Below are 24,291 nucleotides of genomic sequence, written 5' to 3' on the forward strand. Positions count from 1 at the left end.
AGGAAAAACGAATGCGAAGAGAAGCAGAGATCATGATGAAATAATAAGTTATAATCCAGTGTAGGTAATGATAGATGAGGCACGACACGCAGCAATTAGGAAAAAGAAGAGAAGAGGATGGGAGACTATGGGCGGAACTAATTTAGGGGGGAGGGGGGTTAGCGGCGCCCCCCCCCCCCCCCCAATCCAAGAATCTACTCAGTCCCTCCCGAAAAATATGAGATTTTTCTAAATAAGTCTGCGGGATATTTTTCACCTCCCTTTGTAATTTTAATTCGATTTCTATACTTGTTGGTAGAACAGCAAAAAATTGTTCCTGAGACGACCCAAGTTCTCGACATTTTCCTGCGGGAGGCCCTGACCCCCTCTTTGGAACAGGGGAAAACCCAACATACCCCTTGAAGGAATGATTTTTATATTGTCACATAGACCTCCCTTGACGAGGTGTCCTTCTGACCCTCCAAAAGTAGTTCCGCCCATGTGGGAAATAACGGGGGGGGGGGGGGGGGGGCACGGTACGCTTGTTCCAAGAAAAAACTTTTCCAATAGGATAGGTAGAGCAATCTTTTGCAACTACCTATTGGAAAGTTTTTTCTTGGATCAATGTGCCTTTTCCTGTAGATAGTCACACGGATTTATTTAAATTTTATAAACAAGGATAGGACGTAGAAGGATGGTCAGTTTGCCTCCTCGCCCTCCCTCAAAAAAGAAATTCCTGGTTCCATCCATGCTCGCATTGCTCGCTGCTTTCTAAAAGCCAGCAGAAAAAGCAAGAGAGGCATTCCAGTTCATGCTTTAGAAGTTGTTGGTGGTAACAGCATGAGGATACGTATCTGTCGCAGGACTTGTCGCATTTGACTAAATCAGGCATTTTGTTAAATGCCTAGGCAAATAGTCAAATAATCTTATTTCGATTGAAATTCCGATTATTTTGCTAATTTTACACAAAATAATTATTCTCTCAAGTAGATAAGGAGATTTTGTAAAAATTAGTATCAAACAATTGTAAATAAATTAAATCTAGTCCTTTAAACGAGCTCTCATCTCGGGATTTTCAGCATGTCACATAATACAGACTTTTTAAAATTCTGAAAGTTAAAATATATGAGGAGCATTCGGAGCGCAAAATACAAGATAAGTTGGTAGTTTTGATGCATTATTACTTTCAATTTTCAAATTAATTAAAACTAGATGATTCCTCGTCAAAAACTCACGAGTCTTGGTAAAACATCAAAATTTGACTATCTGCTTGGGCATTTGATGATATACCTGATTTGACTATTTGCCTGCGACATATCCATATTGATGGCTAAAGTAAAAAAATCCGTTCCTCAGATTGAGATGTTGCAAATTCCTGCTCATGTTTCAAGTATCTTTCTTTAAAAATTAGTACAAATTAACACCTCTTAATGAAGTTTTAGTAAATTTTATTCACTCAGTCAAAATATTCGAAGAGAATTTCAAGGAAATACATTGATTATATTTTTTTTCCAAAGCCATAAAACATGCATGATCGCAAATTTAGTAACAAGCCAATAAAGTTACACATTTTTGATCTGTAGTCACTGATATAATACATGCACCATGATGAAGCTCATAAGAGAAGTAGATAAGACCTATTGCAAAGTTCCTTTCAAATGACGCCTTGAACAGTTTTTGGAATTTAGGAAAAAGAGGGAAAAAATCAAGGCCCACTAGACGAGAAATTAGTTCACTTGTCCTGTTACTGATGCTGAGACCTCTAAATTTTTTATGACGGGTGTAGGACTGGATACTAGCACAAGAATTCTTTCCCTTTTATTTGGAGGGACAGGAGTTCAGCTGCTGAAAGCCAAAATTATGCAGAACCTGGCAAGGGAGGAATGATTTTCTCCAAAATTTTGATATGAACTTAGACAAGTGAGTATAAATTAGGTACTTCAGTAGAGAGGCTTGGAAGAAAAGTGGGATAAGTGCAGTTCTTGAAAAAATTGAGATATTAATGATTTCACATACAACTAGTCTTAAAATATATCATACGAAAAATTCACTACTAAGTAAAATCAAATTTTTTATCATCTTTGTTTGAACGAGCAAAGTTTGAACTTTCTTTCCTCAATAGAGCTCTGCGTGATTTTGAAACTTTAAACATACATTTCTTGAAATAACAAAAACTACTCTTTTTCCACTTGCCCTCTAAGTCTTTGAGCTAAAGTGTCAAAGTCCATAAGAGATGGGTTGCCATTACCATGGCACAGGCTATTTTAAGGGAGGGGGGAAAAAAACAAACTCTCTCAAATTGAGAAACGATCATTCTTTTATTTCTGAGTCTAAGAACTTACAAATAGCTAGTATTACTTTCACTAAACTCGGAGCCTCTTTTCTCTGACATCTGTGCTTGCATTGCAAAATCAGCTCGAGTGAAGAGTAAATTAGGAAGACCAAACCACGTAAAAAAAGTAAGTTAAACTTTGAAACGATTATAGGTACATACAACTCAATTAAAGTAGAGGAAAATAATTTTATTTATACTATTAAATATAAACTTAGCACTACTATTACTGATATAATTCTATACCTTAGAAGGAAAAGGATACCTACTTCCAGTTTTAAGGGATGGAGATGGATACAAAATGCAGTCTTGCTGGCTGATGAGTAAAAAACAATTTTATTACGGCTCAAAAAAAGGGACTTTTAGAAGTGGATTCGTTTCATTTCAATGATTTATTCACTAATTTATTTTTATTGATCGACAATCTCTTGGTTTATTTCTATAAGCAGGGTAAATAATATCCAAATGAAGAAGGCTCCTTTTGGCGCAGAGGAGTACCTTTCCAGACTTTCTTTCAAATATAACCTATGGACAAAAAGACAAAACGACTTGATACAAAATCTGCTAAAGAATACAGGTACCAACATACACAGTCAAAAAACACGTAACTCCAACTGCTTTGCACTGATACAGTTAAAAGTCTCCGTCAACGGTTTATTATATGAAAGAAAACCAGGAAACAATTTTCTTTGAAATTTAACACAAATTTCCTCCTCCTAGGTTCCCAGAAAAATTCACAAAAAATTGCAAGAAGATACTGTAGTTCGTTTTCTTAAAAAATGAATAGGTAAAAAAAAATGAAGAATTGGAGATTTTTACATCTTGCAATCGAGGTGCATATTTTTCAATAAAGGGGTCAAAACGTAGAGTGACTTAGAACACCCGCAACAGGCTCTTACCTAGTATCGGATGAAGTCCTGGACTGTAGGAATGAGAGGGGAATCGACTACAACAATTCCAGAATATTGTCATTTGGAAACCTAAAAATTAGAGCTTTCAAGAAAATTTTGAAATTATTCTATCGAAATCAGGAACTATGGAAAATGGTGATCAAAATTGCCACCGAAAAGTCCAACCCCTACCTTGCATGAAGGACGAACCTCTGAAGTTGGGGGACAGAGCTGCTTTCTTCAAAATGTTAGGTCGCTTAGTTGTTGTAGAGGTTTGAGAAAAGAGATGCTTTCCTCGGTAATGGACCGGAATAAAATTTTTTAGATCCTATGTACCCCTACCGTGGCTTTGCTGATGGGGTTTAGGGGGGAGGGATATCTCAATCTTTTTGAATTTACAAGTTAAGGACTCCCTTGTACCAGACTGCAAAGCCCCGGGGAGCCAGAGGACTGTCAAATTCGGATTACTCGGGGTTGTTTACATGGAAAACATATTTTTCAATATTGAAATTATTGATAATTTCAATACTTTTGATAATATTGATACTTTCAATAACAATGCGGCGATTCAATAATTTCAAAATTTAGACAAAGACCTCGACTTTTGAAATGAGGACCTCCTTTGTGTCTCCCAAGAGGAGCCAAGGGGGCTTCTGGACCATGAAATTCGGATTCCTTGGGATCGATTCCCTTCTCATATCTACTGTCCCCGATTCCCTCCTACCTAAGTAAAATAACTGAAAAAAAGAATAGTGCAGGTGGTCTGGTCTGGGTCGCTCGGTACACTCAACAGAAATAATAGTTTAAAATATGAAGATGGATAAGTGTCAAGTGATTTTTCGTTTGTGATGGCCTCTAAGTCACCCGGCCAGCTTTTATGCTGCGAACACAATAATATCGCAGAGTCCTGTCCTAACTGTGATATTAGTATTGCATCTTGGCCAACCAAAAGACTTTCCTTTACTTGTGTGCACAATAAATGTTACGTTGTGTGCAAAAGCTGTGCTAATTTACCAATTTTTAGTAGCAATGTTGCTATAAACCTTCCAACTCCAGTGACCAAGCTGAAACTTTTTCTACCTCCGTGAATATGGATTTATCCACCTCCGAAGAAATTTATCTCCCACTAACGAAGATAAAAAAAAAATATGACGATTCAAAGGTAGGTCAGTATCATTTCTTCTGTTTCAACAGAAAAAATTTAGTCACTATTTAAGTGCAATGAAAAATAATGTAGACGTAATTTATAATTGAATTCATCGATGTTTAATGTGATTCTTAGGCAGAATATGAGTCTCTTGTGATGTTTTAGACGCTCTCCTCCAATGACATCGGGGTCATGCTAATTCAGCAAACACCTTGTCGGTAGGTAGATTGAAGGGATTTTTTTCCTGGCTTAGGTTAACTCCCAAATATCCTACTAGAAACCTGAAAGAAATCTGTAGTTCGCCTGTTCTGAGCTTCTGAGGAGCTTACTGAGAACCCTCTAATTTGATGTGCAATGCTAAACATAACTAAGTGAAAAAAATTAAATCAAAAGAATTAAAGAAACTATGTGGCATGCAAGTTCTGTGCACATGGTGCATCTTAATTTAATTCGGTTTCTTGTCAGATTCCTAGTACGATCAGTATGGAGGAGCAAATTTCACTTGACTCTGGTGTCTTTCATTGTCCGTCATGTAATGACTGCCAATATAGAAAATCTGTTGAAAGTAGGTATGTATCTGAATTTTGGCTGGTTTTTTTCATTTTGTAAAGCTTTTAGGCACAGTGTAATGACAGCAAAGTTACCTATGCAAACTTAATTGGTTAAGTTCATACCATCTGTACGGAGGAGAAGTTTCACTTGGCTCTTAGGTGTTTCTTTCGTCTATGTACAATAAACAGTGTTTAAAAATCGCATTAAAAATTCCACGTGAAAATGTGCAATTTTCTTGCTCTCAGGAATTTTTCAAATAATCTTACAAGTGATAGCATGGAAGGATGAAGTAGTCAGGAACTGCAAGCCAGTTGAAAATTCGAGGTAGGAAAAATGCTACAGGGCTCTTAAGATTTCCACTCTACATTTGACTAGGTAGCCGGAAAAACTTTGGATTTAGATGCCAGAATTGCAGTAGCGTACCTTCTCTTTTTCCATTACTGATTGATTTTTTATCAACATGCTGCAGCAAGGAAAGCACAATAATATTGCAGCAGTATTTTCCTATGATAAATGATTGGATTCTAAGTATACGACTTATTTCCATCGATTTTTTTCTTGGTTGAAAGTAAGAGACAGTGATTAATCTAAAGAAGTGGACATTAGAAGTCCTACGATTTACTGGAGTCAGTATTGCTGATTTTACAAGTCTATTCATAAGTAATCAAAATAATTTGGTTCAGAGAAACCATGAGGATAGATTTTTACCCGTGCAAACAGCAAATATGGCCCCTCTCATCAATTATTGGAGGCTGGAGGGGTGAAAGAGAAGCACAGTGAGTACAGAGATAATCTCCTAGAGTAGATTTTTACAAATCTCTTAACGTATTATTAACCAATTGTCCACCCTTTGCTCATTCTTACAAACATCTCTGATGACTCAGGATATAAGAAATAAATTAACATTGCTGCAGATAGTATTGTGTAATTCAATTAAATCAGAGCAAACTTTCTAGGAGATACCAAGAATAACAAACTTTAATACTTGTTTTTTACTCATTAATACGTCTGTAAGAGGGAATTTCAGGATCAGTTTAGATCTCAATTTTGATGTTATTACTTTTTCTAGAGATCACCAGAAATCTCAAGATCAATAAACATGACTTAAAAATTCAACCTAAGCGTGTTGAAGAGTACATTTTTTTTAAATGTTGCCAATGCACTTGGCAATGAGTATGTTCAAATGATCTTTTGCAGTCAAAAAAATCCTGACTCGCACAAGAAATTCCATGACATAAGTTGATCAGTTCGAATCACTGCTTTGAACTATTGAGGTCTCACTAAGTCCCCGCAATGACCTCGAATAAGTTTAGTTCTAATAAAAGTTGCTTTTCTTTTAATCCAGAAAATGCTCATCATTTCCTTCGGTCATTTCTCTAATTTTACTTATTAATTTCTCCTCCATATAGATGGAAAAAGAGAGGTCTTATCAGGCCCACTGGAGTCTCGAGATGGCATCACCATTCACCATGATTTTTGTATAAAGGATTCTAAGTATTATGGAACTTACAGGCATTTAGTTAGAGCTTGTCGCACGAATCCAATGATACACTTTTGTTTCGCAATGATGGAGACTTTGAGAAGGTGCATATGACTGCTTTACAAAAGAAGCGGCAAAATCATCTATCATCACACTGTCAGATTTAGAGAGAAGGTACTGCAAGCCGTAGCCTTTCGTTTTAGAGGTGTTCAGGAGCATTCCATCTACAAAAAAAAAAGAGGAAAAATGCTTATTTAGTGCTAGAATCTTGCCACATGAAAGACCTTTTGCTTGCACACATTGAGCCAGATCTTCAAGACATCATTGGTGGGAATAGATGGCATAAGCATATTTAAGAAATGGGCCAAGATTTGGATGCTGCAAATAATCAAATTAGAAGCAAAGGCTGCAATAGAGGTGTTGCATGTGTAAGGGATTTGCGATTTGAAGATTGATTCTTATGTAAAAGTTCACGAGAAACACAATGATGCCACTGGTTTTCTCTGAAGTCAACTCCCAAGCTCAAAAAAAGCTCTCAAGTTGAGGCCAAAATGGAGGGGATATATCACGTTATCTTGAGAGCCCGCCTCTACATCAAGACAAACTCTCCATGCAAAGATACGGAGCAAATACATTATTGACAGGGCTGCCACCTTATTTGGGGACTCTTAAACTGAAATCACGGCAACCCTGTCAATGTATTTGCTCCCTATCTTTGCATGGAGAGTTTGTCTTGATGTAGAGGTGGACTCTCAGGACAGCGTGGGATATTCCCTCCATTTTGGCCTCACCTTCAGATCTTTGTTTGAGCTTGGGAGTTGATTTCAGAGAAAACGAGTGGCCCCATCAAGTTTTTTGCGAACTTTCACATAAGAATCAACAGTCAAATCGCAAATTCCTCACACATGCAACATCTCCATTGTCACTCAGCTCTTTCTTTCCTGACAAACAGAATTCATTTGTTCTTTCTAATACCTGGTAGAGGACAGCTTAAAAGTGGCTGGGGTAGGAAAAGCGTACCACTCCTACATCAAGAATCTAGCTCAGGTGCTCTATCTTTAAAACACAGGGTAAATGTTTCTTTAACCTTCGATTGTCGTAAAACTTTTTGAATATAATAAAAGTGTTTGAGCGTATGAAAAATAATGAAACAATGAAGTTAGTGTAGAATTTATATTGAAGGGCTTGAGGCATGTATTATCGAACGTCTAGGACCAAATTGAGATTTTGCTCCTCAAAATTTTTCAAATTTATGTTTAAACCACAAAAGTCAAAGCGACTATGCCATTGTTTTGACTATGAGGATTTCCTTCGGTAATGAGAGGACTTGTCACTGAAACTTGAACACTTGAATCCCCTCACCTACAGTTCCATAATTACTGTTACTTTAACGAAATTGTGCACTTTTCTTGAAATGGAGATTAAGTAGTTAGACAGATTACTTAATTACTGTGACCTTAAATTCCAACAACGACAAATTTATACAAGCCCACCATTATTCCTAATCATTGTCGGCCTCCTGTGGTGTAGTGGTTGTAGCACTGGCCCTATGACCAAGAGGTCCCGGGTTCGATTCCCGGCCAGGTGATCTGAGTTGGATGGTCTCAGGCAATGGTCACCTGGGGTTGGGGTAATAAACGTGGGATTAGCCGATAGGCTGTTTGAAATTGGTAAAAAAAAAAAAAAAAAAAAAAAAAAAATTCGTCAGAGACAATAAGTGCAGTGCCAGAGAGTCTGCAGCCTGCCTATCGTATTTCTTCATAACTTTCTCCAGCAATGTAACGTCCATAGTTGCATGATTCTCACGGAGGGGACAATACAGGATACTTTTCGAACAAATTTCATTACTAGCAGTTGTGAAGTTAACAGACAGATACACATACAGATATACATGAGAGGCACTGTCACAGTGCTTTCTGACACTCACTAACGTCTACCTGCCACGGTACCTTGTCCTCCCACAGCTCTGCGGGGGAGAGCTGACATGAATTTTTTTTCTCTCAAAAATTCAAAGTCGAAGGAAAATATTTTGATCACAAAATTAGTACTTTGACTTACTCCTAAGCATTGAGCCTTGTGGAAGAGAAAATTTCAAACTACCTTCTCTTGGTGCAAACTTGAGGCAAGTTGGTGTGTTTCTGTTAAATTCTACCCATTTCATCAATCACTTAGATACACTATATCCATGGAGAAAAAAAGAGGCGGTCGCATTTCAGGTATCTTGAATTTTTATGATGATGTAGGTTGATACGGACAATTGTTATCACTGATTCTCTTGGATTATCTTAAAATGTGGTTGACGGAAAAAAGTCATTTTAAGTCTCTGATTAAGTGCTTGAAATTATATTTTGAGTTGATCTAAGCAAAACAGTACGGTTATTATGGTCTGCGAATCAAATTTCGAATTTTGCTGTAATTTCGAGCCATATTGTGCCGACCTTCATTACAGGGTAAATAATCCTCAAGATGCGACCACCTCCGTATTTGCTCTATGCACTATAGCCATTTTTGACAGATACTCCATCACTGGATCTGGATGGCGGGGAGGATCTTGATATTACTGATCTCTACTAACTATTTTTATAGTATGACAGCACTGTAGCTGTACTATGTGCAATTTATTGATGCGTATTCAACAATACAAACTGGTAATGAACAGTGATGATGTGTTTGAGTGGATTTGTACGATGCGAATTATCTTTCTGTGTCAAGTAGGTACTGTAAATGAATTACCTGGAGTGAGATACGGCAAATATGATTGGTGTGTCCGGCAAGGTATAGACACCAGTAACCAGTGTTAAGGTAAAATGTGGGACCTTGATGAAAGAGAGCTCCGCAACCCAGCAAGAACCAATTTTGGTACGGCACTGAACGATTCGCCAGAAGATAAATTGAAGGCGAAATAAAAATTATCACACTAAACACAGAATACTAGCACACTTATTCCTTCTTTTAGATCATACGACACGATCAAAATGATTGCAATAAACTTGAAATTCACCGCGCGAGCTTGTGAGTTTTTGACTATGATGAAGAACGGACATATAACCTAAAATGTCAACAAACCTGTTGTTTGTTGCTGCGGCGGGCAATTAATTTTAAATGACCGACCGAATGAAAAAGCTTGTTGTCCGGCCGGTCGGATACAGTACTTTCTCCGTCGATTCGCGATAGAATTGCATGTTTTTGGGCTTGAATGAAAGAGGAGAGTCTGATCTTCAGACTGACATCCTTGGATTTTGAAATTAAGTGTTCTAATTCTTTAAATTTACCGTCAACTGAGAGGATCGTCGGCCGAGGGCCGAGATTTCTTGTGGGGAAACAGTACTTTCTCAACCACAACACCTTGCATTTTGATGATCAAAGGCTCAAAATATTCGCAATACTCTAATCTACAGAGTGACATTTTCCGATTTTGAAATAAAAGCTCAGATTCTTCAAAATTCAGCTTTGACTGCAGAAATTTGACGAAAAACGGACATCGACGGTGGCGTCCCCTGGGCGGAGAAATCTATAAACAAAAAAACTGAGGATCCACCTTAAGGTGAATCTACACCCAGTAGTTGGGAAATTTTCCGTCAAGAGATAGCGGCACAGTCGATTTTCAGGGGGGAACCGTTCTGATGAGGATATTTTTGAAAATATAGCGAATATCATAAAAAATCGACCGAATACGCGTAGATAATTTTTTTCTTGAATGGTTGACGTATAAATCATTGAAATCCGTGATGTTTAGCGAGCGAAATTATGCAGACCGTTTTCGGACACTTGCAAAACGGCAACGTTGCCGTCTTGGTGATATGTTTACACTTCGATTCTAACCTATAAAACAAACATGTATTTTTGATAGACCACAAAATTTTAACTTGATTAATTACAATTGTGTCGTGGAAGTAGTGTTTGATTGTTAATTTATCGAAAATAAGTTATTATGCTACAGTTCTTTTCCTGGTGGCTCAGTTCAGTCTGGTTCAGTCCACGTTTTGACCATTCGGTACCTCTATTGTCACCGTGCAACTGTCCATCCGTAGGCACCTGTCCATCAATTGGCATAATGAAGAAAATATGTTTTGAGGTAAGTTGATATCTGCTTTTCCACCTAAAACTTGGCTCATGGTTACATAATTCCACATACTCTGATAACATTTTAGTCGGAATCTCTAAGGATGAACTAGTTATACCATTGACATTGCCCCTATATCTGGAAGTCGAATTCCATCAATCGAAGCTGCTGTTTTGACCTGAACACACGTCTATTTTTGTTGCCATGTGTTTATGTCACTGTTTTTTTTACACAAGTTAGAATTCACACTTAACCCTGTACTAAAAAATACAGTGTAGGGTGAATAACTCATGATCTTAATCTAAACAAGGAAATCATCCGTTGATGAGATGAACCCTTCTGGCAGTGCTTATCTGGAGAGTAAAGCATAACGCCTGAGGCGCAAAGGGCTTTAGGGTGTTGGACAGTAAGCCCCGTAGTATCCATGAAACTGCAATTTAATGGTTAAACTCCCAGAGCACGTTTCTCTGTTTGCGATGTAGCAGACTTCCTGTAATACTTTATTTTTTAAATGGAAAACTATTCAGTATCACTTCTTGAAAATTTCTGTGACTTTTCTCTTCTGCACAAAAAAAATTCTGTGAAAACCTCAAAGAATGACATTGATTTTTTCTCCTCAATAAAAATAAAGTGGGAGCAGAGATTTTTAAACACTGCAAACGAGATAGGTGCTTTGGGAGTTTCATCGTCGAAATGTTCCTATCCAGACTAGAACTGTCATTTGACAAAGCACTATCAGCATCTAGTACCTGCACCTTTCGTAATCTTTTTCTGTGCTACTAGGATTTGACCCATCATACTTTTCTCACAACTGAGGTTCTGCATGTACGAAAGAATTTCCAGTAAAGATTGAAGAGAAATTATGTGCCTGTGAGGCGTGCCTCTGGCTCTTGGTTCCTTAATTATTTATTCGTACTTAGGCATTGTTGATTGCCGCATAACCTAAGCATGACCAATTATCACCTTGGAAGAGCATTTCATCAAATTGAGCGTACGGACCAAGATATGAAAATAAGAGCACCAAGGGCTCAGGCAAGCCAGTTTAGTTTCTCACATTTCGTTCTTACTTGTTGTGCTGGGTCATTATCGCTCAAACAAACTGGAGCGTATTAAACAGTATGTTTGTTTTTTCCAAGGGCACAATTATTGAGAAAATAATCATGTAACATTGCAAGAACCTACATTTTGGGAGCTTGTAAGGTCCAATCTCAAATAAATATGTGTTAATAAATTAAAGATTTCAATTGTTGTGTTCGATCAGAGCAGGAAAACAAAGAAGATAATAAAAGTATGATTTCAGATGTCTATTTTTCCTCACTTTAAAAAATTGCTGGAATGAGGTAGTTACAAATAAATGGTTGGCAACTAGGTTTAGCTAAATGTCCCTCTGTGCCTGTTTTCCACATAAGACGGGGCAAAAACTATATTTTTCAGTTTCAAGAGAGCTCTTCAAAAATTCTAATTCTAACGATAAAATCTCCTGCATCACAATGAAAAAGTTACACCGATCTATATGTATTTTTGAAGAAAGAAAACTGCAATTTTATGAACATTTGGAAATTTCATTCTAGATGAACAGCCTGAAATCTAGGGAATTTTTTTTCAACAGATAAAATTTGTACATCAAGTGTAAATAGAATCTGAGAGCTGAAGGGTCACCACCTCTTTGAATTGACACCAAATGACCCATTATACAATTCAAATGCATGGGATACAGAATAATGCTGTTTAATTGTCTGTTTTCAGTTTTTTGGAGCGCTTCCTACACCTCAGCCTGCTCCTCTTTATTCTGGATTCAGAAAGCGGCTACTATCCTATGACATGGCTGTCAGTTTCTCATCTGAGCAGTCAAGCGATAGGAAATTAGCAGCAACTACAAATCATCTGGTTTTGAGAACCTCACCATGAGTCACCTCAAAACAAAATCATCACAAGAAGTTGTAGTGTGTTCAGAGTAAATAAACATATACCTAGTTCTCCTAAATTTTTTATCTGTGACCAGAAATTATCTAAGAAATTTAAAGTGGCGTGAAGTTCGAATACTTAGCTACCCCTTACATTCATTCCTCTAATTCTAAATGAGAAAATAAATGAAAGTGTAAGTGCTGTGTTTAAAGTATCCTAAGTAGCTTCATCGGTGTTTTTATTCAGCTTATATTTCTGATGAAGGATCAACTGAATTTGGTGAGTCGTTACCATTATATTTTCTTCTTGCATGCAATTTTGCCACAAGTAACCATCAACAGCTGAGTCCCCAAATTTGTTCATTAAGGTATTAAAAGAATACTTTTTACAAAACCCTCTCTACACCTTGCAAGAGTTTTTAAATTTGTAAGAGAACTCTTTTTTGTAACTTTTTCTAATGTGACTTGTATTGAGCCTTTCTGTTCAGGCTAATGTACTAATCTTTACAAATAGCAAAATAACAGATTATGTAAAATGCAAAAGTGCCCTTGAAATTGAATAAATATTGCATTTTTTTCTGAGTTTGTTGGCTCCTTAAGTCTGAATGATGTACTTACGTTTTTATTTTGTTTTACCAGCATTTATTTGTGTGTACATTGTCATGAAGCGCACCGCAACTATTTCAGGTGTCAAGGAAAGGCTTTCTTTTCCTCTTTGAAAAATGTGCAAATTGGTAGAGTGCCAAACATCTAAAATTCACACCCTGATTGACAATGATGTTTTGAATGTAGTAAATATGTAAACTTGAAGATCAATTATTTTTCTCTTTCTTTGGAGAAGTCTTGCAGAATTTTTCGCTCTGAGAGAAGAAAATCTTCTCATGCATGTAAAACTTGACTTTTTATTAATTTACATTTTTCATCCAATTCCACTGTTTTCTAATTGCCTAAAGTATGTTTTACTTTTTTTCGCCAAAAATAATTTAATGACTAGATCGGGAGAAAAAAGTCTGTACCGAGTGGTCTGCATCACCCTCTAAAATGTCGCACCACAGGACTGCAGCTAACAAGCCTCGTGCCTATACTGAAGCTGCTAACATCTACAGGGCCTTTCCTATGATTGTCGCAAAGGTTCTTCACTAACTTAATCTGTTTGGCTCATTGATCCCAATGGACAGCCTTGAGACCATCTTTCATAAATCTGTGGTTGCCGTTCGTTTTTCTACAACTGGAAGTTTTCCCTCCAAAAAGTAACCAAGAAGCTGTAAAAAAATCGTTTAAGAAAACTTGCTCTCCATATTTTCCTAGAGTAGTAGAAAAAGGAACGAAAAATTTCTCAGCAGATACCCAAGCAATGTGCACAATCTTGAAAGCTTTTGAAAAATCTTATGATTGAGGATTTTGCATCTTATTCAGGTGAGAGTATGCATTTGAGCTGAATGAAACTGGAAAAAATCTGGATATTTTTAAGAATTCTCACTATAGTTAAAAGAGGCCCCCCTGACAAATTCCCCTAAAAATAGGATAGGTAATTTACTTGCATATTATTTATTACAAAGGCGTTTGAGGCCTTCAGTTTCAGGTTTAAATGTTGTGAACTCATCTTTAAATAGCTTTGATACATGTACAGATATTAATGTTCAAATTACTTTTGATGGTGGAATTTTTTTATTTTGGCTGAATTGAATGAAGATTTGTTGAGACTTTGCGACCAGGAGTTGAAAATGCCCGAGCAAGTGCAGACGGGAAGAGGAAAAATTTTAAACTTTAAAAGTTTAAAGTCAAAGGTCATATCTAAGAAAAAAAAATTGTCATTTAGCAATCGGTGGGAAATTTTATGGAAAGCCGGAGGGCAAGTGTTAAGGGGGTAGTCTACCCAAACCATCTCAATTTTTTTTTTTTTTTTTTTTTTTTTTTTGGTGCATTTCAACAGTATACTTTGTCTGGAAAACAGGAAAAAGTGATCAGATCATCACCTTTTTTTTAGGCTTTCACGAGCCTTGTGGGAGATATCTCGGGTTCTACAATAGCTATAGACTTCTTTTTTTGTAAAAAGAAAAACTCATGATTCAGGCTACAACATGTCAGAAAAAAATTTCAATATTCTTTCTTTTTCATTTTCAAAAATTATGAATAAGCTCAGATGATTAAAAATAATATAAAAAAATTAGAAATCTTTCTTTATAACAAACTTCCATTCATGAAACAAAAAATCCTTTGGACACTTTGTAATAAACATACTTAGACACATAATGAGCCAAAGAATATTGAAATTCATTCATCTAGTCTTGAGAAATCTCTGTCACAAAATGACCCTATTTTTTCAATCTTTTGTGGTTTTAAGGGGAAGGAGTGCCCCCCCCCCCCCAAATTTTTTTGGGGGGGAATCATAGTTTGAGGTTCCCTAGTAGCACATCTGAAAATTTATACATATAATATACATATAATATAGAGCATTCTATAATATATGTTTAATATATATCTTTTATAAGTATAAAATATATATAATATATTTTGAGCTGAGGGTTGAAAAGGTCATTCTATATTATATGCATATTATATGTATACTATATGTACAATATATTTATAATATATGTATAATATAAAATTTTAGAATACATATATTATAGTTATAAAAAACGTATAAAAATATATATATTATATTTATAATCTATGTATAATATAATGTCAAAAATTCCTTGGGTTCTGGGGAGGGAGGGAGGGTAGGTAGTCGGTAGGGATTTTTCATTGTTGGAGGGCAGGGGGGATCGGTACTACACGCCTTTTTCTCACTTCCCCAGGGGTACAATGCAAGAGTTTTTCTAACGAGCTATACTCCTCAACTTTGAAATGGGGGGGGGGGGGGGAGATTTTTTTTTTACTTCTTGGTAAATACCCCCAGGAAATTTTTCTTTTTCCTTAAGAGAATACTCCTCCCCTCCCCCACCCCAGGAAAAATTCCTCCCGCCACCCCTAGAAAATATGTCTCCCTGTCGGACGAATTAATATAATTGTGCTCTCCATAACCCGAGAAAATTTCCCCCCTCCAAAAAAAAAGATTTTTCTTCCAAATTCAATTGTCTCCCCCCCCCCATTTTTTTCTCCGTCCCCCCAAAAAATAACGTGTTCTCCAGTGTAGCTTTTTGGAGGTGAAACTGAAAGTCCCCAAAATTTGCAGGGTTCAAGAGTTAGAATATGTATTACAGTCTTACTAGTTTCCACTGGAGGAACTTAAAATTGAATTTTGCACGTACGTACTACGGGCACAGCTGTGACGGTTAGTGCCAATCTATGAATATACATGCATCACTAAAAATGCGATTTATTGTCCCATTATAATTTCTACGGCACAGCTAAAAATGAACCATTCTGATTGCTAGGAATAGGATCGCGGAAAATTTGAACAGCGCGCCAGTCCGTGTACCTTTCTACGTCACAGCAAATCTTCAAGATGGCTGCCATCAAGCCAGCGGTTCAACCAACGGCAACGGCCAACGGTTTTCCAATCCACAATCCACATCCACTTCATTTTGACCGTTGGCGTGTAATTACTGAAAGTGTAGTATCAAGTACCTGTGTAATGTAATTCGTAATTTCACAAATGTGTGGTTCGGTTCATAGATACTTACCAGTCTCATTACTATTTTGGGGATCTGTGGTTTTGTTTCGTGAATTCGTGATGAATGGTTTGCTACCCTAGGGTAAATGGTCGAATGAGCTCTAAAGCTCGAACTAAAACTCAATTCTATGTGCTCCTGGCTCCTTCAGAGGCCGCGAGAATTCTTTGGTTCTGTATTGTGTGTCTTTTTTCTCTGTAATTCTCAATTATTTCTTTCAAAAACACCGATCAAAGCAACTTCACGTGCTCAGTGATTTAGAAGCCTCTGGCGTGAACATCTTCATCTGATCTTCTTAACCTAATCTGTGGTACCTACATAACACAATCATACTCGTTGAAATCTGATTAGGAAAATTTTCTGGTTCTGTAAGTTTCCATGTGCATCAGTTATTACCTTTTACCCAATCTCTCTAGGAGTAATGGCTGTATCTATGTTCCTCTACAGGCGCTAATTCCATTGTTCGTATGACTTTCAGCAACTCCTCTCTGGTTATTATTGCATAAGCACATACATGGTGTTCTCCTTAAGCTAGTTCATGGTAATGTCATCCAATCATTATCACATTCGGGTAATGAGAGCAGGAAGATAAGAGAGAGCCGTAGCAGGTATTTCAGTTATAAGCAACACAGCTTGCAGCCTGACGCATTCTTTCAGCACTGCAAGCTAGGCTCTGTTCGCATCAGTGAACAAGAAGCATTACCAGAAGTATTCTAAAATTGATAATGGGGCATTCACCAAAATTAAGGTGCGCCTTCTCTTAAATTGCTTCATTGAAGTATATTCACATGATACCGCAGTGGGAGTAGAGCCCGCTCATTGGAACAGAGCCATCGTATGCTGAGAAAAATGTCAATCTCTGCTCAGTTCTGAATCAGCACTACTTAACAGGTTAATTCATGCAGTCAGATGGCACTATACAGGTACTGATGGGTGATGACATAAACAATACTTGACTTTAGTCTCAATTTGTGATGGCTTTTGTTCTAAGCCTATAACCGTGTATAATGCCCTTGATGAGAGTTAATCAATGCCTATTTGATGATGGGTGTAAATCTATCGGTCTGTTATGTTCTGTGTTCAGTCATTTTCTCACATTAAATCTAGTGTACTTCGGTGTGGTTTCTCCTTGAAGTGGCAGCTCTTTGTGTAGAAAAATTTAATTAAGGTGATATGTCATATTCTGGGGTGTTAAAACTGGCGTGCAATATATCGCAATGATCAAGTCAAATATCTTGGCAGATTTTGGGTTCCTAGCCAAAAAATAACAACAGCCCCTGGGCATGAGCCGTAAAAATAATTCAATCCATAAAATCGGCCAAATACAGAGAAATGAAAGCAGGATCCTTTTTGGAGAGAAATTTGCATCGAATACAGTTATTGCTAATTCCATCGAATGCAAGGTTTTTTTCTTTCAAAAAAGATCTTGCTTTAAATTCTCTGAGTGTTGCCAATATTTTAGTTTAGAATGATTCTTCGTGCGCAGGGGCAACTGTTCTGTTTTCAGGCGAAAAATTCGAGACGTGCCAAGATACTTGATTTACTCAATGCAATATTTCGCAGTCTAGTTTAACCACCCCAGAAACCATGACAAATAACATCAATTTGAGCATTTTCACAATCCTAGAGGTAAAGAGAATGAAAAACTTAAGTATCTTAAGCAGATTGCTCAATGTGCCTGGACACAGCTAAGAGAAGACACAGATTAAGTGATCGCTTTGACGATAACCATGAGTTTCTGCTTTCTTCATTACTCAGGCGAGTATGATTTTCATGGAAATGTAGGCTGAGATTGACTTCCGATACGGCTAGAATTAGGTGAAGCTGATAAGTGTTGCAATTTTAAGAGTCAGATTACGTAATGAGAAATGATTGGGAAATGCACGGAAAATCAAGGATAATGGTACCATATGTAGGTAATGTAAAGCAGGATCTGTAGTTACTCATCATCCTCATTGTATTAAGTTCTGCTCCATTGTATGATCCGTGGCAAGTAAGATGAAGAATGTTGAAATTACACCAGATCAAAATGTGAATGTCTACTTATCAATGGACAGCTGTTCGTATAAGATTTTTAACAGAATCTGACCGTTTGATCCAAACTCAAACCAGGCAGACTTTGTTAAAATTCATTTCGCAGTTGTTGAATTCATCAGCCTACTTCGCCTTTTAAAACCACTTTGAACTTCGCAGGTGAGTTGCATCATTTACCTATCCATTTTGTGTTGCATGTCCAGAGCTCAACAAGTTAATGTCTTCCGTCGCAGTGAAACCCATGGCATCAAGTATATTTTGAAAGCTCATGCATACCCTCCTAATAGAACAACATTTTCATCTTGCAGGTTTAATACGCAAGCCTTTAATCATGATCAAAAGTAGGGGTAAGGACCATTGAGACCATTCACCTCTTACATAGCCTAGGGAGGGGGCATTGTCCTGGAAATTTTTGAAGGGAGGGGGGTGGGGAGCAGGACCGGCCTACAAATTCCTAATACATCTTTTATAGGTATAAAATATATATTTATACCTATAATATATGTAGAATATAGCGCAAACTAATATAATCTTTATACCTATAATATAGGTAGATTATAGGTATAAAATAGGTATATATATTTATAATATAAGTATAAAACATCTATAAAATATGTATATATATGTATATTATGGGTATAATATAGGGGAGCTGTGCTACTAGGGTTACTACCCACCTTATGCCAAAGTTTCAAGCCAAAAGCTTAAAAACTTAACAATTTTTTTTTTTGGGGGGGGGGGGTAGACTACCCTCTGAAATGTGAATGTGTGGAAGATTTTGCACCCCTGTTTGCAACATTTCAAGCAGTCTCTCAGAATTACAGTTTGAGAGAGTAAATATTTTTACTAAAGCTCATTGTTGGAGTAAAATATTTTATTTATAGGTAGTTAATGACTTCTGCAAGAGGCAGGAGTGAAGGTTTCGGATTTTTTTTTCTTTAGAATGAGAGGGACCGTATACAAAGTAATGCAGCAGGTACGATGAAAGAATATTTTGTATTATTTGAATTTAAATACAGGAGTGTACTAAAGTAATACTTATCATCTAGTTGATGTAGAGCTTTTTAGACATGTTACATAAATGTAGCAAATTGTTAAAGTGTTACATCTCAGCCAGAGAATTGATCTTGTTTGGGAATCCGAAAAGAAAAGGCATCCTTCCAGCAAGACCTGAGAAGCATTAGTAGGCTGGTATCCACAATCCTAGAAAGAAGAGACCAGAAACTGTGGTAATATGAAAAATAAGAACTATGAATCAAGGATATGAAAGAAATAGATTGTTGCCTGTAGCAACTTGGAGACATTCTACAAAAATGTGGTTCGAGGAGACCTAATTCACTTAGTCTCATTTGACATTCAAATAATGCATCGGTTCATGTTAACAACAGTCATAAGTTTTTCACCTGGCCTAAAGTCACCAAGGCTCAAAGACTCTTGCTGCTTTCCAAACTTGCTTGAAAAGGCACACAATTCGTCTAAGAAGCAGTTGCATTCTAGCTGTTCAGTCGAAAAGGAATTTTGAAGGTGAGAGGGCACTCAAAGGGGCCTAACATTGGCAAAAATCCTATCTTTAGAACCGGCAAAAGAAGAGAATGAACAAACGTCACATCAAATGATAGCACCATTCAACATAAATGTAAAGGTTAACCATTGCAGATATGGGACCGCTGATGAATAATGCACCCAGGTTGATATGACATTTGTTGCTTCTTTTCTTTCCCTAGTTCTAAAACAGTCATCCCTGATTGAACTTTTCACAAGTCCAACTATGAGAGTCGATTATTACTTTTAATTTCTCTACCTACAAAAGTATAATCCGGAAAACTTGCTTATCTACTCAATAAATCGCCCTGAATCGCAACCGTGTGAATGGGTATAACTCTGCATGGATAAATCTTAGGGATGCAAATAGAGCTTGAAAAAGAGTAAATAGCTGTTGGCAGTATACAATGCCAAACTGGTTCAGCAGGATTGAAGTTTTAATCATTGCTGCATGGATTTCGGCAAGAAGTTCCAATCATTGATGCTGGAAAAAAATCTTCATGCTATCCTTTAACATCTGCTGCAGATTCAGTTCTAAGTAAGTAGATACAAAACTTGTGAAATATTTACGAGTTCAGGATATTACATACCTGTGCATGTCATGTTTCCATCATTTGTGGGTACAGTTTCTTGAAAGGAAATCCTTAGATGTTGCACAATTATTTAGCTGGATGAATAAAAGTACAAAGTAGGTAATTCAAATTCACCCCAGATTCACGACTGTAAAATATTCCCACAACACTTCAGCACTCTGATGAAATTGTTTTCTTTTCGATAAAATCTTCGTTCAAATACAAATCATCTAACCTCACATTGAACACACTTTGATAACAACAGAACCCGATCTCAGGTCTCCGAGGCTAGGAAAGGAATTTCATCCATCGCCGGCCGAACTTCCTTACTTTCCTCAAGGGGGGGAGGGAAGCGACCAGATGTAAACAAACGTCACAGCATGCTATCTCTCTCTTACACATTGAGCCGCCCATAAAGAAATCGGTCTGCATAAATTCGGGTATATTTTTGCAAATAATACCCACAAATTTGGTATCATTCTACTCAGAATGTATGCTGCTACGCGTATTCGGTCGATTTTTTGCATGAATTTCAAGTCTTAGTTAATTATTCACTCTCAAAGACTCGCTCACGTAGCAGCGCGACGTGGTGGCGGTTTCTGTCCCTAAATCGCTAGAGATTCACCTTAATATTTACTTTGAATTCAGTTTGTCAACTCTGCATTGGAATTCCTCATGCAACCGGTGAAAAGAACGGTAGAAAAACTTAACATCAGTCAGTGCATTTCTAAGATTGTCGGAAGCGTTGTCCCCTTGACAATTGTTATTTCGTGCATGTTTCAACGTGTTTCGCGACTCGTGGCTTTAAGTGGAAATTGCATGTTTTGTGTTCCTGTGTCTGGATCAAGCTCCTGTTTCTTAACTTGACTAGGTAAGATACTTAATTTTCATGAAATTACCTCTCTAACCAGCAAAATCTGTCGGCATTTCCATGTGCTCAACCCTTTCTTTGTTATCAGCTTTGTTGTTTTGCCGGCGTGAGGGCGGTAATAAACGAAGGTTTTAGATATTGTCAGACCTTCGCAACGTACAATCATCGAATCTGATTGGAACAGTATTCTATCTCCTCTGTTTGTTTTGTTCTGTGAACAAGGATGAGCAGAAAATGCAACTCGTATCTGTTATCTTGCGTCCTGAATCTACATCGCAGGTTATCTTCAAGCGATGCATTCAGACTCAGTACGCAAGGAGTGTTGACTCAAGTAACAGTTCTCCTCAAACCAATGCCCATTCCGACTACGCAGTTGTCTCAATGCACATGCTTGTACCCATCAAAGTTGTTTTGTGAAAATATCTTTGGAGTCTGGTGTCATGAGCGTTTTGCTCATGTCCGTCTATGCCCTTTGTACAACAGCACTATCGGCGTGCCGTTCTCAGGATACTCTTTCGTTAAACACTCTTCCATGCCGAACCTGCACGCACCATACCTGGTACTTACCCGTACTATATTTTCTTGTTGTATATAACACATGAATCTTCCTCCCATTTGCACATTTCTAGGCACTATCTCTATTGGGAAGATCCTCAAGGTGTTGCTGTAGATTAGTATATAACATAAGATCAGACTTCAGTGTACGCATGGAATAACAGCTCTGATCACTATGATCAGTTAAAGGATGTTGAGTACGATGATGGTCCTGTCAAATTTTAACCGTTTAATAAGTACTCAAACACGCGAAAATAGTTGCCTAGAGGCAGTGCTTTTACTCAAGTTCGGATTATCAGGGAAAGTCAATATTTTCTTCCAAATTTTTCAGAGTATTAAATAAATATTTTTCCAATATTTCGCTCGCAACTCGATTGTAAGCACCTGAAAATTTCCAAGAGAACCACCCACTTACTCATAACTTTCCTCAAAAATTACATAAATGTTTGATCGAAGGAAATTTGGCAAGTATCGAATGTTCATACGGCGTTTTTCCTGATCACGACAGAACATAAAATCATGCGAGACCAACGCCTATGCTGCCGTGCTAAGGAAGAACGCCGTATGAACATTCGATACTTGCCAAATTTCCCTTGATAAAATGTTTATTTTTGAGGAAAGATATGAATTTCTTCCCTTGAATTTTCAGGGGCTTTATGTGAAATTGCAAACAAAATTATCTGACAAATTGGAAGGAAAATATTCATAAGTTAGCCAAGAAATTCGTGTATTATCAAAGGAAATTTGGCAACGCCTGATAGTTCATATGGCGTTTTTCCTTTGCACGGCAGTATGGGGGGTTGGACCGCCAGGGCTAGCCCCCTAGTTATCCGAATCACTGAATGAAAATATTCCAGAAAATCGTATTATATCGATTAAAATTCGGCAACGTTAAAAGGCTCTTACGGCGTCTTCCCCTCAACTCGTCGTCTCACGGACGAAGGAACGTAACTCCATTCCAAAGTTGTCAAACTGGCTCAAAAAATTCATTGCTTTTACAGAAATGTACGTGTGCAATTTTTATTTGAAATCGTCCTGATTTTTGCATGAAATCCGAGGAATGATCAGCGAAATCCTCAGTGACAAATGCCCAAGAGTCTCCTAATGAATACGCAATTTACGAGGGGAAATTTGGCAACATTGAAATGTTGTTACGTTCTTTCGTGCGGAAAGTGGCGAACTCTGCCACGGACAGAGCTGTTTTTTCTCGGAGCCGTGCAGGAAAGTCGGGAATGCGGCTCGACCCACAGGGGATCGAGCCAATGGGAGAGATCGGACAGAAATTTGACATTTTAGCTTAAAACTCCGCTTATACAGAACTTCGAGGTTATGAAAGTGGTTGCATTGGGTGTCATGTGAAATTTTCATTTAGGATTATCCTTTGAAATTGAATTTGTGACGAAATAAACATAATAATTTGAAATTTTAGTCAAAAATTTCGTGTCCGACCTCTTCTCTTAGTTCGTTCCACTGTGCGACCGTGATGAGCGGCGAGTACGAGGAAATGAAGAATCGAGGAACCAGCTCATTTATGCGAGTCTAGAAAGCAGATCTCTTGAGAGCCAGCCAGCGTAAACAGATTCGCAGCCCCTGCACCGGTTGTGAATGTGATCCACCGGTTTCTCTCCGCTCGGTTTACGCTGCGAGCTCTGGCGCAACGTTGCCGCGTCGGAGACTCATGATCCTGGACCCTGGACGTTGAGATGTTCGAATTAAGGGTTTAATTGTAAAATTAGGCAACCCTGTTAACGCCTCAGTTCGTTTCCACGGTACCGGTAAGGTTCAATTTGCGCTGGATCTGGAATTCTGGATCTGGGTGAACTATTGGCACTTCTCACGGGGTAGTCAACCTTGCTAAGGAATAATGTCGTATGAGCCATCGGGCGTTGTCAACTTTCCTTCGATAAATCACGAATTTTCAGGAAAGTTTGTGGGTATTTCTATTGCGATTTCTTAGAGGATTTCGTTCGTGGTTTGGTCTGAAAAGTCTGAAAATTGCTAGGAAGAATATTTAATAACTGTAACTTTCTATGAAATGAAATATTTTCTCGGAGGAAAGGCAAAGTTCGAATGCGTATGCGGCATTTTTACTTTGCCTGTGACCTTGCCTTTGACCTATGTCATTTCAAACAAAAAAAATGAACAGGGGCATTAAACAGTTTTGAATCTTTATCAAGTATTGTCATTTTTGGCCCTTGAGCCTGTTAAAAGATTGGTGGAATCAGTTATACAGGGTGTCCGGAAGTTAACATACTTAACTTTCAGGATCAAATTTTCTACTCGAAATAAGACTTTTTATACCTATACACATACATATCGACGGTGTAAGTCGGCAATCACATAACTTGTTTTGCGACGTCGCAGACTTCCTGTCATACTTTAATTTTTAAACGGAAAACTACTCAACGACAATTCTTCAAAACTGCCGTGATTTTTCTTCTCTGTGCGAAGAAAATTCTGCAAAAACTCCTACAAATGATGTCAATTTGTTCTCCTTAAAAAAAATAACATAGAGGCGGAGATTTTCAGACACCGCAAACGAGGTATGTGATTGCCGACTTACACCGTCGATATGCCTGAAAAAGATTCATAAAGGGAGATATGCTCTTCCTAAGTTGCGTTTTTTTTTTTTCTTTCAAACTGATGCATCTCCTCGTTGTTTAGTTGTAAGGAGCTGGAACTCGAGGTAGGGGGGGGGGGGGGGGGGTGTATTAGTTAGCGTTCTGGATCCCAACGTTGCCGACGTGAGAGAT

General features: G+C 37.6%; 1 long non-coding RNA gene across 1 annotated transcript; it reads right to left on the reverse strand.

The window, feature by feature from the left end:
• Positions 1-18,975: 18,975 nt before the first annotated feature.
• Positions 18,976-20,743, reverse strand: LOC140224918 (uncharacterized). The gene is made up of 2 exons (XR_011900134.1): positions 20,131-20,743; positions 18,976-19,201 (listed from the first exon to the last, which is right to left on the reverse strand). It is a non-coding gene; the product is annotated as an uncharacterized lncRNA (long non-coding RNA).
• Between the last annotated feature and the right edge of the window lie 3,548 nt (positions 20,744-24,291).

This window comes from Bemisia tabaci, chromosome 6 (genome assembly GCF_918797505.1).
Source record: "Bemisia tabaci chromosome 6, PGI_BMITA_v3".
Lineage (NCBI taxonomy): Eukaryota > Metazoa > Arthropoda > Insecta > Hemiptera > Aleyrodidae > Bemisia > Bemisia tabaci.